General features: G+C 38.0%; 1 long non-coding RNA gene across 1 annotated transcript in view; it reads left to right on the top strand.

Moving 5' to 3' along the window:
• The first annotated feature begins 2,871 nt into the window (after positions 1-2,871).
• The window catches only part of LOC140608654 (uncharacterized), a 114,598-nt gene continuing 99,871 nt past the window's right edge, over positions 2,872-17,598 (top strand). Inside the window, exons 1-3 of the long non-coding RNA XR_012010618.1 lie at positions 2,872-2,977; positions 3,464-3,660; positions 4,555-4,627. This is a non-coding gene — a long non-coding RNA (uncharacterized lncRNA). The remainder of the gene's footprint in view (positions 2,978-3,463; positions 3,661-4,554; positions 4,628-17,598) is intronic.

Genomic DNA, 17,598 nt, shown 5'->3' with positions numbered 1-17,598 from the left:
CTCAGCCCTTGATGGACAGAAGGGATCCAGCAGAGTGAGCTGGCGCTACTCCTTTAGACCCTTGGCCCCAGGAAGTAACAAAGGAACACTTCCTGACCCCCATGGGGCTGAAGCTAGGGCCTACACTCAAGATCTGGGCCTAGGTGAATGCCAGCTGGAGGCAGTGGCCTGCAAACAATGGAAGGGGCAGCACTGAGCCTCTTTGTGACTTTGGGCCAGCAGTTGGGCAAACCACCATGCAGGCCTGTCTCCACGGGTAGCCAAGCACCTGCGTCACATCTTCCACGTGGCCAACTTCCCAGCGGCTATGTCGTTGAAGCCACCAATGCCAGAGGCACTAGAGAGCAGTTTACCTTGGGAAGCAGTCCCCATCCCCAGCAGGGCCACTTCCCCTTATGGGGAAGGGCACTCCCTCCTGGCTGAGCCTCCCCCAAGCAAGAGATTGGAACCATGGGTCTGCTTTTAGGTACAACAGACTCCTCCCAGCCTCTACTAAGCTGGTGGGTAGGCAGCTCAGATCCCTGAACCCCTTCAGTGCTGGCCACTCAGATGCAAAAGTCCCCCCTCCCCTTTTGGTTTTGGATGCAAAACATATTTTAAAAAGAAAACCTGTAACTGAAGAGAAAAGGAACAAGTTTCCAAAGATTTTCTGGGGTTCACTTTAGAGAAGCCTGTTGTAGACGGCCCGGGTGACCCAAACTTGGGCCCAGGCCCAGGGGCTCTGCATCCTGAGCAGAAAGCAATGAGACAGGAGGCAGCACCAGGCTGTCTTTGGCCATGCCCACCCTCTCTCTCTGGAAGGGGGACTGCTCTTTGCAAGGTTTTCAGCATCCTGACATCTGACAAGGTGTCAGGGTAGAGCCCCATTCTGGGTCGCTTCCCTCACAAAGTTGGTATCTTAGCCCACCGCTATGGGATGCAGCCTTAGGCAGAGTCCACGTGATAATTTCCACCTCAAGGCAGTTGCTCCAAGGATCGGCAAAGCTCTTCCTACTTTCTGATCTTTTATGCTGTAAAAATAAAGCCCTGTCCACCGTCTACTGCCCTTCCTCTATTTTATGGTTTTGACTTCAGGGCCTCTGGGCAGAGCACAGGCAAGGAAGATACTTGCCGGCCTACCTCAAGGTGGAAACACTGCACAGCAGCTCCTGCAGGCCCCCAGCAGGCAGCTTTCCCGCCTCTGAGAGAAGTAGATCCCCTCCTTGTCTTTGGGCCGTGGGTCAACCTGCCTTAGCCTCTGGGCCTCTATCCTCTGAGTAGCTGACTTTTTCCTCTGAGCAGCTACCCCCGCATCCTCCTGCTACTTCCTCCTCCTCCAGCCACTGCTGAGGTCTCAGAGACCCAGCTGTCCCTCTCTTTCTGGAGAAGTCCCTAGTGTCCTTGCCACTTTCCAGGTCAGAGAATTCCTTGAATTCCCTCCCATCCCCCACCTTCTATTTTATTTCTGGGAAGTTCAAGTCTTCTAGCCACTATTTGCCATTGATCTCCACGGGGGGGAGGGGGGATCTCCTGGGCCCTCCACATTCGCCCCTGACTGTAGTGCTTGGCTGGTGGGGTCCCCAGCTGGCTTGCTGGTAGGTGACACGGGTGTCCAGGATGAGCAGCTCCATGTAGTCGATGAGGGGCAGGGCGCTGGGGGCAGGGAACCGCAGTTCGTCCTTAGCTGATACACATTTGCTCGAGGACCGAGCTCAGGGCAGCGTCCTTCTTGTGCGCACCGACTGGCGAGAACCAGGGAGTCCAGCGCTCGCAGCGTCCTCCTGAGCAGCACGTGGCACCGCTTGGGGAAGGTCAGAGAGTGGAGACCGAGCCGCTGACATGCGGGGAGACAGCCGCCACCTCTGTCCCCTCTGCCGTGCAGGCCACCAGCCTATGACCGACTCCAGTGAGCCCTGAGGACAGGCCGCTGCCCGTCGGGGCCTTTCGCATCAGCAGCTTCTGAAGGCAGCCAGAGGCCTCTGACGTAGACGGCGTCAGCGCTGGACCCAGCCGTGCTGGGGGCCTGGCATTAGGTGGCCTCAGCACCTCTCTGGTCTCCGGGTGCTCAGAACGTCCGCAGGACCTCGCGGGCAGCTCTGGAGTAAGGCGTAGCTTCGTACGACCGCGGCGAGGGGCACGCAGGCCAGAAGCATTCTTATGCCCCTTTGGTCCCCTGGGCACCCGGTCCTCCTCCTCCTCTTCGTCTTCCTCCTCCTCGTCCTCTTCATCTTCCTCCTCCTCATCCTCTTCGTCTTCCTCCTCCTCCTCTTCATCTTCCTCCTCACCCTCTTCATCTTCCTCCTTGTCCTCTTCATCTTCCTCCTCCTCATCCTCTTCATCTTCCTCCTCCTGTTCATCTTCCTCACCTTCCTCCTTGTCCTCTTCATCTTCCTCCTTGTCCTCTTCATCTTCCTCCTCCTCTTCGTCTTCCTCCTCACCCTCTTCATCTTCCTCCTCATCCTCTTCATCTTCCTCCTCCTCATCCTCTTCATCTTCCTCCTCCTCTTCCTACTCTTCATTTTCCTCCTCCTCCTCTTCATCTTCCTCCTCCTGTTCATCTTCCTCATCTTCCTCCTTGTCCTCTTCATCTTCCTCCTCCTCCTCCTCACGGGCTCCCTCCAGCAAGTCTGGCAGGGAATGGAACGGCCCAGTCATCAGGCTCGGAGCTGTCCAGGCGGCTGAGGCGGAGCAGGCTGCGGTCCTCCTGCAGGCACTTGTGGAACCGGGGACCTTTCCCTTCTGCCAAGAGAACTAACTGGTGCTTCTGCTCAGAGGCACCGCGTCAGCCACCACGGCCGCCCGCCGCCGCCCCGCGGGTCTCCCCTGCGGGGGCTCCTTCCGGCCCCCACAGCCCGTCCGCGGCTACTGCGGCTGCGCGGTGCCACTGCGCGGTGCCGCCGGACTTCCGGCCGCCCGCACTTCCGGTGCTCCTGCCTCAGGGCGGAAGGAAGGACGTCGGGGGGCAGGTCGTGCTCCTCTTTCCTCTTCCTTTGGGAAGGTCGGGAAATATGTGCTTTTTACTTGTTTTGTCGTTTGCTGTTTTATTCTCCTAATCCCAGAAGTCTCTGAGATACCATTGCCGATTCCGTTCTGTAACAACAAACGATGCGGTGGTGGTTCGCCCTCTTTTAGGAAAATAATTTTATGCTGTATTCGGTGTTCTTATATGATTGTACAAATCTTAGAAAACAGGAATAGCAGAAAAATATAAAAAATTCATAGTCATCTACCCAAAGAAAATGACAGTAAGCCATTTGATGTGTTTTTTTCAATATTTTCTCCTCATTTTTTTAAACTCTGATTTCCTCTCCCTTTAGTAACATTCACACACATACTTTTTTCTTTCTAAAAGGGCAGTGCTATTTATTTTGATAATTTTAAACATGAAATTAATAAACATTAATTGTGTGATGATAGGAGAATTTACTTAGTTATTCCACTGTTGTTAGATTTTTAGGTAATCTTCAAATTCTTCTTGTTACAGGCGATGGTGTTCACGATTTTTTACTAATTCATGTTTCTCTGCATGTGCATCAATTGATGCTTTTATTTTTATCGATACAGTAGTTTTAAAATTAATTTAATCCAGGAGGACTTTCTTTGAGAAAGAGCTTGATGGAGGTGAGGGTGATGGAAATGAGGGAAGAGAAAAATGCATCTTACAAATCCACAGTCGTGCAGGTCAGTAGTTGATCTGGTCAAGAAACACATGTTATCTGATTTGTTTACCTGTCTGTGGATTCTGTCTTCAGATCCTCTGCCTGCTTACCATTCAGATCTTACTTATTTCTTGCTGGATTTTAAGATTTATAACATGTGTCTTGTCCTTTATATTTACTACAAATAAAATGTTTATACTTTTTCTCCTTGCCTATTGATTATTTAAAAAGTTTGTGTGTGTGTTTGTTTGTTTGCTTTTTTTTTTTCAGTTACAGCTGAGACTTGCTTCCCTGTCTCACAAGTGTTAGGCACTGAATCATTAATTTAAAATAACATTTTTTATTTTTAAAAGAGTTTATTTATTTATTCATGAGAGGCACAGAGAGAGAGAGAGAGAAAGAGGCAGAGACACAGGCAGAAGGAGAAGCAGGCTCCATGCAGGGAGCCCCATGTGGGACTCGATCCCAGGACCTCAGGATCATGCCCTGGGCTGAGGGTGGTGCTAAACCACCGTGCCTCCTGGGCTGCCCTAAAATAACTATTTTGAAAGCAAAGCAACCTTTTGCTCCCTTCTGAACTCTAGTTAGAGCTTTTTCAGTCTCTGGTTTTATCTGTTTGTTTCTTTCTTATTTATTAATGCTTAAATAATGAAGGCATTTTGGACAGTTTATTTCTTTTTGTTGTTGTTGGCAGTGATGTAAGGAATGTGAAAAATCGTAATTATATAAGCCTCAGTTTTACTTCAGTTCACATTATTGTTTTCATAGAAAATGGAATAGAATCATGTATAAACATGATTTTCATAGTGGCATATGACGAGGTGTATTTTTTATGAATGCTTAGTATGTAAATGCCATGTGAATTTGTAAATGTTGTACCTACTCACTGTTATTTTATAATATTTTATTATTTCAGCAAAACAATATGCCACGATATCTATGGGACAGCATGCCAGCTTCCTTCACTGAAGGGTTTTCTGGAGATTAAGGTACACTAACGTTGTTTTATCTACTATATTGTATCCCATTAATAAATCATCATCCAAATTATGAAAGAGTTATAGGTGCTATTTTCAGTTAGATGATTATAGAAATTGAGGAAATACAGGAAAGTTAAAAAGGAATGAAAGACAAAGATTAAAACAACCTCTTGCTGTAATTATTTTAATTCTTTTTAAAAAATAAAATACTGAATCTTTATTTTTTTAGGCAGAATGACTATTTCTATTTTCCAGATGTTGAAATATAATTTTAAAAATTAAATATATTTTGAAGGAAATTCTTCTAACTATATCATAATCCCCTTTGTCTTGTACAGAAAGTACAAGTGTGTGTTTTTAAAGATGTTTATGTGGATGTGTTTAAATTTTAACATTGAAATATTATATATATTAATAATAGATTTTTCCTGAAATACATCATTTTGTTCCCTTCAACATACATCAAAATAGTAATTTCTGGTCCTTAGGGATCTGGGGACAGTATCCATAAATTGACATTTCCAATCTCTAAAATCTTTTCATGTGCAGAAAAGAATAGTTTTGTATGTAGTACTGCTTTACTTAATAAGTACACAATTGGTAGTGGTTTCTGTCTGTGTGTAGGTATATCACTCATGTCTACAGATAATGCAGGTCATTATTCTTTTTGGTGCCAAACTTAATCAGATAACCTGAGCTTTGCTTTTTAGAGATGAAATATTACATTAGCCATAGGACATTAACAAGAAAAACAATGCAGCTGTAGACTGAAATGCCCCTGATAACTCGATTTTTTAATGTATTATGCTAATACTGCCAAGCAGATGTTACAGCTTTGTGGCTGTTTTATATGAGCTGCTGAAGGAAATGCAGAGGATGGTTTTTAAATCAATAAAGCATATAATAGTGATGATGAGAGAATAGCCATTCCATTCCAGTAACTTTTAAGTGATATTCCCATTGGCAATGGCTGTTTTGGGATATCTGTTAGGAAGATGTTTTTACTTTTACGTTAACCAACAAAGATTCTTTCTCATCCAACAAGAAGCTGGGCATGATTTTTATTCTTTGAAAAACTCCAGGGGCAGTGATATGAAGGTTTGAGCACTTCACAAATTATTACACACATTTGGTAAAACCAATTCTCACTTAGTTTAGTGTTAAGAAGGAAAGTATTGCTCTGGGCACATCTAATGATCTTCCCACTGTAGACAAGGATGGCTACTCTGTGCACAGGATATAATTGGATAAAAGGATTCAGACTCTTGAACCCCCTCATCATGACCTTGTTTTATAGATCCTGAGAGTCACCGCTTCAACAAAGTGTCAGGTTTTCTCAGTTAGTGGCTGATAGTGTAAAATCACTCCAGACACATTTCCTGGGGTTTTGTTTGTTTGTTTGTTTCTTATTGTTGTAGTTGTCTTTAAGTATTTTGACCTGTGATTTCGTAAAAGATATTTAAATTTTTCCATGTGATCTTGATTTCATAGTAATGCTAGTGGCTGTCTTATGTGCTATACATTTCTCAAGCAGTTACTACATGATTAGATAGTATGATAATTGGTGAGAGGATGTGAGAAATTAAAGACGATTTTCAAATTTCTTGCACTGCTGTCTTAAAATGCTCCTTACAGTAAAATATCAATTTAGGCAGGTGGAAACAGGAAATTAAAATATTAGCATTTGGCATCACAATAATATTTATTTATTTATTTATTTATTTATTTATTTATTTATTTATTATTTTACAATAATAATTGTTCAGATAAGAGTTATCAATAGCTACTAAGTTGAGAGGATGGAAGTTTTGTAAGAAACATAAATAGCCAATACTTCCCCATATGCATTAATTACAGACACAAAACTCTGTAGTGTAGAAACCTGGTAACCTGGTGATCAAAATGATCTTTACCCGTAGTAGTAAATAGGTATCATGTGTCTCCTAAAGAATGATTAACCAAAAGTACATGTCTTCTTCGGTGTCCTGAACAAAATATGTAAGTTGAATTTTGAGACTACATTAGAGAAAGTTGAATTTATTCAACTAAATAAAGTAGATGAATTCTTTCAAATGTCAAAGACATGATTAAAAAAAGGAAGACCAATGAACTGTTCTAGATTAAAGACTAACAAGGGATGACAACTAAATGCAACGTGTGATGCTGGCTTGGATCCTGGGCCAGAAATTTGTGTCTTTGCCTATAAAAAATATTAGTGGGACCATTGAAATCTGAATAAGCAATGTAAATTAGATAATAGTGCCATTTTAATGTGAATTTCCTGACTTGGATCATTATATTGTGGTTATATTCATGACTTTTAGAAACTCTACCCTGAAGTACTTAAGGGGTAAAGGGGCATCATGTATGAGTGCAACTTACTGTCAGATGATACGTCTGTATGTATGGATAAAGAAATAGGAAGAGTGATAATACAAATGTCTACATTTCTATAGCTATTCTTTTTGTCCTTGCTACTCAAAGTGTGCTCTGTGGACCAGCAGTATGAATACTAGCTGAAGTTAGTAGACATGCAAGTCCTACTGTTTGAAAATCTGCTTTTCAATAAGATCATCAGGTAAATGGTATATCATGAACTTTTGAGAAGCACTGCTGTATTTCACCTTCATTATACGTATAATACGGCTTGAGTCACAGGGGTGAAGTAGAGCTGGAGTCTTAAGCTGGATGGCATCATCCTTGGAATATGTGTGTAATGCCAGGTCTTACTATTATCATTATCCACTTAAATGTTAAAAATGAGAAGACCCCCAAACCCTTTAGAATCAGAATTTTTGTGCTTTCCTTCTCTTGAATTAGAATTTTCAACTGGAATCTACAATTAGTGGGTTGTATAATCAGTGTAGAAAGTTATGATCACTATTCTTATAAATGAAATAGTATGAAAGGGAATAGAAAATTAAAAAAAAAAATTCTTCACCTATAGTAAATTAGATAAATGCTGTGGTCACCCTGAAGAAGTGGAATGGCCCCTGAGTTTGGTTTAGATGTGGAGACATGATGCCACACATGCACCAAGAAGGTGACAAAAATAATTACTCACAAGATAGGATTTCTGAGAGAGCAGAGCAGCTCCTACACAGGTTAAAAATGACTTGAGAGAGTTGCAAAAGGAGAATCTCAAGGGGATTTTATGATGTTTAGAGTGTGGGGATGTGGAAAAGATTCCCACAAGTAGCCTGGGACTTGAGGGCTTTGAAATCTCACACCTCTTGGCTCCAAAGGGAGCTTTCTTATTTGCCCAGGTGGAGGTAACAGATAAAAAGTGGGCATGATGGGACTTGAAAGCAGCCAGTAGTGAAGCATCAAAAGCAGAATCATACTCTATCACAGTAAGCAGTACTTCATGAAACCTGTCTTCAGTATCATGTGTGCAAGTGTTATGAACTGTGTTCTGCAAAAACAATGTTTTTGGTTTGTGGTCAGAAAAGTTTGAAAGTTTGAAAGCTGGAAACTGAAAAGTTATTGAACAGGTTACACTAAATTATAGCTTGACTTAAGGAATATACATTCAGAGACTCCCTTCCATACCCCCAAGCTCATCACCAAATTAACTGCAGAAATGAATTTTAATGGTTTTACCCAGGCTTTAACTGTCTCAATATTATTTTATTCAGGGAATTTAGAGACCGGGAAATTTAAAGATCAATTGTTAACACTCTCACTGCCTGCCAGGCCATTTGTTTCACCTGGACTACAATAATAAAAGTTTCTTCTTTTAATATTAACTTTGACATAATCAGTCTCTGTGCTCTAATCTCATCATAGATTTGGCTTTCCAAACAATCTTATGGTATAAAAACTTGAACCTCTCAGTCATTATATTAATCTTTTGCATAGAATGTTACTTGGATACTTCTTTCTTTTCTATAGTTCTGCAAGTTTGGGAGTAGATTTTCTGAACTTTCAAAATCCCTAAAAACAGAAATTCAAAACAATCTCTTTGGTCTAGCCAGCAGAGTTCCTACTATTTAGCTTACCCAGATAGTGGTAAAATTTCTATAATATATTTTCTTATCAACCAGAATTTAACACAAACATATTTTATTTTGGCCGGCCTACAAATATATTAAGAACTTGTTTTACTGCATGACAACTCCTGCTGATTCCTCTTCCCAACTCTTACCCAGATTATAGCGTTACATGATGTTCTATGCATGAAAGTATATTGGCTTTTGTCTAATTAATGTAATTCTTTCATTTTTCACAGTTATGGCTATGAGTATGGTCATATGACTAGGATTTTCAAAGATATTCCAATATTCTGACAAAAGAGTTATTTAAATTATTTTTTATTCTTGAGTTAAGTGTATTTTTGAAATGTATATGATTTTAGTTTTTTGTTTTTGCTTTTTAAGCAATGCAATGAGATTATGCCAACTGTACAAACATATATGTGTGTGTGTATCTATATATATATTTGTATAGACACACAGCCATATCCCTTTGATAGACAGATGGAAAATGTTGATTAAAATGATACCACTTTTCAATGTTAATTGAACTGTGATCTCACTGTATAATAAGCTTCCATTTTCAAAAAGTATGCAGTGTGAGGTGTTTTTGGACACTGCATTTTAGATTAGAACATGATTGAATATATAGTCTGCTGCCTTAAAAAGCACAATTACCACCCTTTAAAAAAACAATATAAGTTGCTGGATAATCTGACATGTGAGTGCCTTGTGATGTTCATCTAGAAGCAGGGTCTCAGGTGTGTGATTTGGATGTGATACAAAAAGAAACGGAGAGCAAAGACACATTTCTGTTTTGTTTCTTCTCTTGGTACTTCTAATTTTTATCAATAAATTGGACATTTTCCTTTTCATGCCTTCCTTTCTATGCTTTTTCTCTTATTGTCACTTCTGCCTTTTAAATATATTTTTGTAATAACTTTTCTCTTTCTTTTGCTTATCTCTAACATTCATTAAATTCTATAAAATCCAAAGATATGCATGGTCTCATGGAATAATGTTAATTAAATAAGAGAAAACAAGGGTGGCCCTTTTTTCCACCTAAAAATCTGTTTCAGTATAAAGTATCATTATGTCAGTTTTCAAAAATGCCTAAGATTTGTCTGAACATATAATTGGAGTCAGAGAATGTGCTTAGTCTTGCTCACAGCAGAGCAATAAAAATAAATTAACTAGCTTTGGTGGTCTGTATGCCATATGGTCTTTAACGTGCTAGAGTAAGATCACCTTTGAAAAAACACCTTACTGATGAAAGGGAAAAGTATCATCTATTACTGTTGGTTTATCCTTGACAGAACTGTGTCACATGGCATTCCAGTGCACCATGTACCTTAAATTCCAGAAGGAATATGTTTCATTAAAATACCTGGCTCATTTTCAATTTTCATTTTTATTAATCTTGATTGTTATACCACCAAACATTTGGATTTGTTGCTGTATAATTGAGCTAAACCTTTTATTTCCAGAATGTTTGAGAAATATAGGCTGTCTATTCATATAGATTAATCAAATAATAACGTGTGTGAAACTAATCAGTCAACAGTTGCTGTTTAAGGTAATTTTCTATTCAACGTTGTAAGTTTCAAAGATCAAGGACAAAACAACAAATGATGAAAAATGAAGTTTAATTGGTAATTTAGTTGTGAAGCAAGTTACAGGTTATATAAAACTATATTAATATATTAATGTAGCATTTGCACATTTCATGTATTTTCACCTAAATCATCAATTAAAACATTGAATAGGAGAGAATATTAAAATATTCCATGGGTGACTTCCCTCTATACTGACATAATTAATAACTAAATTTTTTCATAATAAAATTCAATTAAATATCTCATACCACTGTTTTTCACCCCATAAATTAAGCCTAATCTGAAAATTGATAACAAAGAAATTACTAAATGCCTTACTAATCTTATGATATAACTATAACTGTTTTTATTGGCAGTGAATTATATTTAGATCAATATGTATGAACACATTTGTATTTGTTAATAGTAAACAATTTAATTCCTCATTCTCATTTTTTTATTGCCTAAATATTAATCAAAGTATGTCTGCTAATCCACTGTAGCAATTCCAGAAATCAATATAACTCTTACCACTTAGCTTTAGTTTCCAGAAGGTTCATTTTTTTTCTTAATTATGATATTTACTAATCTTAATTTTTTAAAGATTTTATTTATTTATTCAGACACAGAGAGGGAGGCAGAGACACAGGCAGAGGAAGAAGAGGCTCCATGCAGGGAGCCCAATGTGGGACTCGATCCCGGGTCTCCACGATTACACCCTGGGCTGAAGGTGGCACTAAACTGCTGAGCCACCCCAGCTGCCCTACTAATCTTAATTCTTTCGGCTACTTTCTATTCACCATATTCTTTCAAAGACCATCCACCTCATCACTGTAAGACTGCTTCAACACCTCTCTCTTCAGCCCCCGGGATAATTTTTAACAAAACAGTAAGTTGAAAGAGACCAAATATCATTGTGAGTGGTTCCAACATAGAAATTTTCAAAGTAAGTTTTGCAACCTTAAAGTTATCATTCAAGTTTTTGAGTTTAAGAAGCATGGGTTTAGAAAGAAGATTTCTTTGGAGATAGCTGTACTCTGAGACCTGTAGAATAAGGGTGAAATAATCAAGCCTGGTGAGAAGACTTTTAACAAAACTGTTGAGAAAGTTTAATAATGCAGTCAGCAGTGTTGACTGGTGGTTATCTGTCTAACTTCCTCCTGAAAAATATAAAGGTAATACATGATCTAGGCAGTGGCTGGTAGGTGAGCTGAACAAAAGGTGTATGTACTTTCAGAATTCATTGGAGAAAAGATACATGATTATTTCCCAAAAGGAGTGGTGTGCTACAAGGGGGTGAGGGTTAGTGTGGTAGCATTTTAAGCTGTAAGGGTCTGTATAGGAGAGCGTGGATGAACAAGAAAACAAGGTGAAGTGAGGAGTGGAATTGATAGGAAAATACATCTGTCTACTTCATGGGCCGTGCAGTAGACATTCCCAGTGGGACCTCCAAAAAGCCCATAAAAGTACCTTATAAGAGCAGGTTTTAAGGGATCCCTTGGTGGCGCAGCGGTTTGGCGCCTGCCTTTGGCCCAGGGTGCGATCCTGGAGATCTGGGATCGAATCCCACATCGGGCTCCCGGTGCATGGAGCCTGCTTCTCCCTCTGCCTATGTCTCTGCCTCTCTCTCTCTCTCTCTCTGTGACTATCATAAATAAAAATTTTTTAAAAATTAAAAAAAAAATTAAACCCAGCATTAGGGACTGCAAAATCATGTAAATACTGCATCAGTTAAATAAGAATTTTCCTGTTCTGTCTTACCTTCTTTCATCGCTAAACTCAAACCTGAGGGAGGTCAGAATGGTCTTGAGCAAATGGACACATGAAAAAGAAAAGGAAAAACCTCACAATACCACCCTAACCTTAATTGCTGGCTTCTTGCCTGTGGATTGTCATAACTAGAGACAAATATTTAATTTTATAATATAAGAATTTTATCATTATATGGATCTTAGAATTATAATTTCTGAATTGAGTTGGTATTTCTTGACTTAAAGTGATCATTTACTTTTTATTACCTAGAAGTAGTCAGAGAAGTCAATGTATTGAATTAGTTTTCGTCTATATGTGAGGAAATGTTTTGGCTGCTGAATTGATTTTTTAAAATTCTTTATTATGGAAAATTTCAAATGTATACATAGTGCAATGAACTACCATGCATCAATGACCAATTAAAATAGTTATCAACTCATGACCAGCTTGTTTCAGTTATGCTATTACCCTTGGATTTGTTGAAGTACATCTCAGATATCCTATCACTAACTGAGTTCATTTTAAAGAGAGAAAGGAGAGGCAGGGATACTTTAAGATTATACTTCAAGAGCCTTTTGTGGAGCTAAAGACATATGTGTGTTTCTGTGTGCCATGTCAGGGATAGAGGTGGCCTGGATTTAAAATCATGCTCAGAGAGGGCTGGATTTATCAGATCCAAGAATATCGAATGAATTTAAAGTGATTTGAGACTGCTGTCTCCTAACCCATTTTGGGCTTCTGGGCAGTAATTCATTCTCTGTCTTAGAATTTATTATGAAACATTTTATTCATAAATGGGAATGTTTTAATACCTTTATAAAGCATAAGTATTAATATATAGGTAATATAGGTAATAATACAACCTAAGTAATTGAATTATTAGTACTGGGGAAACCTGTGTACTCCTCTCTGACCCTCATTCTTCTTTCCCTCTGTGTGATAATCATGATCCCCACTCTTGTATTTATCATGCCGTTGCTTTTTTGTAAAGAGTTGCTTTGTGTGTGTGTATCCTTAAAATATACATTATTTAGTTTTGCATGTTTTTTAACTTGATGTGCGAAATATTGACGATGGACATTTGGAATATTCCTAGTTTTTTGGACATTATAAATAATGCTGCTATGAGCATTCTTTTATATGACTCCTTGGGCATCTGGGCAAGAATTTCTCTAGGGTATATGCGTAGGAATGAACTTGCTGGGCCATTAGGCTCATATCATCAACTTCTGTGGTTGAATTTAAATTTATCTATGAAGTGGTTTGCCAATTTACATTCTTGCTAGCTCTGTGTAATAATTCCCAATGTACCATATCTAAAAGAAACACATGAAATAGGCAAAATATTTACAATTTTGTCACTTATTAATTTGAAATGGAAATTTGATATTGTTTTGATTTGTATTACCGATAGCCAATAAAGTGGAGTATATTTTCATATTTTATATGTCATGTGTGCCTCTCTCATCTAAAATGCATGGTCTTTTTTGGCCTAATTTTTAATTTGATTGAATTTTTCCCCTCGTTTGTAAGAGTAATTGACTTAATCTGCATATAAATCCCTTGCCAGTCTTATATGTTAAAAATTTGTGGCTTTTAATTACCTTTTTAAAATGGTGCCTTTGATGAAGGCTTTACATATATAAATCTTTTCCTTATGAACTATACTTTTTATATCTTGTGTAATAAATTCTCCTATATTTATTTATAAAAGCTTTAAAGTTCTCTTTTCACATTTTCAGATTTTTGTCATCTGGACTTGATTTTTGCATACAGTGTAAAGTATATCCAGACTTACCATTTGTCAAATAGATAACCAGTTGTTCAACTATTCTTCATTGAATTGCCCATTCGTTCCCCAGTTGATATTCAGAAGCAATTTGGATTATATTAAGAATAGCAGAACTGGGGAGTCTGTTTCTGGACTCTTAATATTATTCTGTTGGCTATTTGCCTATCCATGCACTAGTGCTACTCTTTAGTTATTATTTAATTTTATAATTATTTCTGGTAGGGTAGAGGTAATGTCCTTTTACATTCTTATTAAGAAAAGTATTTTCTTGGGTGCTTGGGTGGCTCAGTGGTTAAGTGTCTGCCTTTGGCTCAGGTTGTGATCCCGGTTGTGAGTCCTGCATTAGGTTCCCTGCTCTGTGGGAGACCTCTGCCTCTGCCTCTCCATCTCTCATGAATGAATAAATAAATAAAATTTTTAAAAAAGAAGAAAAAAAGAAAAAATAAGTCTTTTCTTGGAGTGTCTGGGAGGCTCAGCTGGTTAAGTGTTACACTCTTGATTTTGGCTCAGGTCATGATCCCAGGGTCATGACATTGAGCCCCACGTGTGGCACTACAAACAGTGGTGAGTCTACTTGGGATTCCCTCTCTTCCTCTGCTCTGCTCCCCTGTGCTTGCTCTCTCTCTCTCTAAAATAAATCTTTAAAAAAGAAAAAGTATTTTCTTGAAACTTGTAGACTTTATTGTGTTTTTTTTGTTTTTTTTGTTTTTTTGTTTGTTTTTGTTTTTTTAGAGAGAGAGGAAGTGAAAAAAGGCAGGGGGAGAGAGATTCTTAAGCAGACTCTACACCCAGTGAAGTCAACACAGGGCTCAGTCTTCCAATCCTGAGATCATGACCTGAGCCAAAATCAAGAGCTGAAGCAAACTGACTGAGCCACCCAGGTACCCTGAAACTTCGTAGACTTTAGAATTACCTTGTGTTGGATTTCAGTTGGAACAGAAATGAGTGTATAAAATTAGTATTGAGAGAAATGTCAAATTCATAACATTGTTCTTCATGTATATATTTAGTTGAACCATGTGAAATTGCTGATGTTTGACCATTTTGACCAACCAAAATAGCAGTTTCATCTAGTTGAACTTAATAGTTCATCTCTCAATTTATTTGTGCTTCGTTAATGCCTTCCATTAAAATTTTATTATTTTCTTCATGAATTTACATGCATTATTCGTTAAATTTAACCCTAAACACATATTTTTATTTTAATTTATTATTGTGAAACAAAACCTTTTTAAAAATCACTTTTCTGTTTTGCTTTATGAAGAAGTAATTTACTTGCATTCATTTTTTCTCTTTTAACTTTAATTTCCTCAACTAGATGGTATTTATATGAGCAATGATTGGCAATATCTTTGCCTCATTCAGTTCTTGATTTTAAAGGCTTCTGTAGTTCACTATTAAAGTATAGTGTTTGCTTGAGATTTTTTGGTCAATAACCTTAAGATATTTAGGAATGATTTTTTAAAATCCTAGTTCATAAATAGGCTTTAATTTATCATGAATAAAGGTTGAATATTATCAACATATTTTTCTGCAGTTATTGATAGGAACTTGTGGATTTTCTTCATTTAACTAATGGATTATGGTGCAGTATGTTGATAAGCTTTTGTGGAGAAGTGTATATGGTTTTCCCCATTTTTATTTTTTATATTTAAAAAATTAGATACATCCTTACAAAAAAGTGAATTAATATGTAGGTATTTTACCAAATAATATAAAACTAACACCTGTTTGCTTTCTCCAGCTTATGCAGTAGAAAACTATCAGTAGCCAAAAGGCTACCCCAGAATAAATACAAAAAAAGATTTTGTTTAAAAAAATGACCTGTATTATTCTGGATAGCAAACAGTCGTGCCTTTTATTCCTAGGGAGACACTGTCTCTATCTTCCCAACTTGTTTGCTAAACATACATTCTTGACCATTTGGAACAAAGCTGAAGCAAGATGTATGGCAATATGAAAGATTCCCATAGAGAATTGTCTGTCAGTAATCCTGGACTTTGAACTCATGTTGTGACTGTGGAATTTGGAGTTTTCTATTTTAGGGATAGCTAGATGCACCTTCTCTGCAAAAAAGGGCGTTAACAGATACTTACAACAGAGGCAGAGGCAGATTGTAACAAACACATAAATGCCCAGTGATATCCATTCTTTGTCTTCATCCTGCACTTACCACTAAACTACATTTTTAGACCCCTTGCAACTATGTGGAGCTAGGAAATTCTCATCAGAGGATTATGAGCTGAAATAATGTATGTTAACACTTGATAGAGTTATTAATAAGCAATATGCCTTCCACATGTTTTTTTTTCTTTTGTGTGACAGCTAGGTGCAAAGAATCCAACATCTTTGAAAATGAGAGAGAAACACAATGAAGAGTCTACATTCCTGAGTGACTAGAAAGAGCAAGAGCCTCTCTTCTGACTTTCATTAGTCAGACAAACATACATGCACACACACTATTATTTCTTTTGTTGTATGTATTTATATATTAAAAACCACAAGTTCATATCAACACCTACAATTCTAATCCAATACCACATAGTTTGTTCTGCTTTTCTCCCTTTCCAAATTTGTTAGTCCCTTTTTCTTTATTGAGAAGAGGAGCAGAGCTCAGAGATACTTTCTGTTGTGTACCATCAACTACTTTTGCATGATTGTCTTGCTCTCCATACTCAGGCTGCAGCACCCAGCACTCTGACAACCCACACTGGGATATCCCTCCATATGGGTTCTCTTCTCATTCTACGTCAGCTCTAACACCTCCTACATGATCATCCCTACTCAGTAGCATGGATTCTCTCCTTACCCTGTTCTAATTCTAACACTCTACCCCGGGCTGTCTCTTGGGGGGACATGCTCTTTACCCTGCCCACTAGGGCATATGCAGTTTTCCTTATGAAACATGTTTTAAAGCATAGAAAGTAGATCTGTGAAGAATATTAAAAGTTACTGAAGGAGAAGGGATCAACAAATTTGGAAAGGGAGAAAAGTAGAATAAACTATGTGTTATTGAATTAGAATTGACAATGTTGGAATAAATTTTTTTAATATATAGATATGGAAATGCCTATTTTCTCTGCCCTGCCCAATGATGTTCAGTCCAAATTGTTCAGGAATAGAGGAAAAGAAGAAGAAAAGCCAAAACTATGATTTAAATTATTTAAAAAAAATTTAATTCCTGCATAATTAATATACAGTGTTATATTAGTTTCAAGTGTAAAATATAGTGATTCAGCAATTCTATACATTGCTCAATGCACCTCATGGTAAATGTGCTCCTCTTAATCTCCTTTACATGTTTTACCCATTCTTCCACCTACCTCCTCTCAGGTAACCATCAGTATATTCTCATAGAATTAAGAGTCTGTAATAGTGCACAAGGGTTCCTTTTTCTCCACATCCTCACCAACATTTATTGTTTCTTGTGGCTTTGATTTTAGCTATTCTGACAGATGTGAGGTAATATCTCACTGTAGTTTGATTTGCATTTCCCTGGTAATGAGTGATTCTGAGTGTCTTTTCATGTGGCTGTTAGCCATCTGTATGTCTTCTTTGGACAAATGTGTGTTCATATCTTCTATTCATTTTGGATTATTTGTTTTTTGGGTGTTGAATTATATAAGTTCTTTATATATTTTTGGGTATTAACCCCTTATTGAATATATCACTTGTAAATATCTTCTCCCATTCAGTAGGTTGTCTTTTATTTTGATTGTTTGCTGTGTAGGGCCTTTTCATTTTGATGTAGTCCCAATAGTTTAATTTTGCTTTTTTTTCTCCTTGATTCAGGAAAAATGCTGCTATTAATATACTCAAAGAAATGACTGCCTATGCTCTCATTTAGGACTTATATGGTTTCAGGTC

This window comes from Canis lupus, chromosome 18 (genome assembly GCF_048164855.1).
Source record: "Canis lupus baileyi chromosome 18, mCanLup2.hap1, whole genome shotgun sequence".
Taxonomy (NCBI): Eukaryota; Metazoa; Chordata; class Mammalia; order Carnivora; family Canidae; genus Canis; species Canis lupus.
The sequence above is the reverse complement of the archived record's forward strand: the minus strand, read 5'-3'. Positions and strand labels throughout refer to the sequence as shown.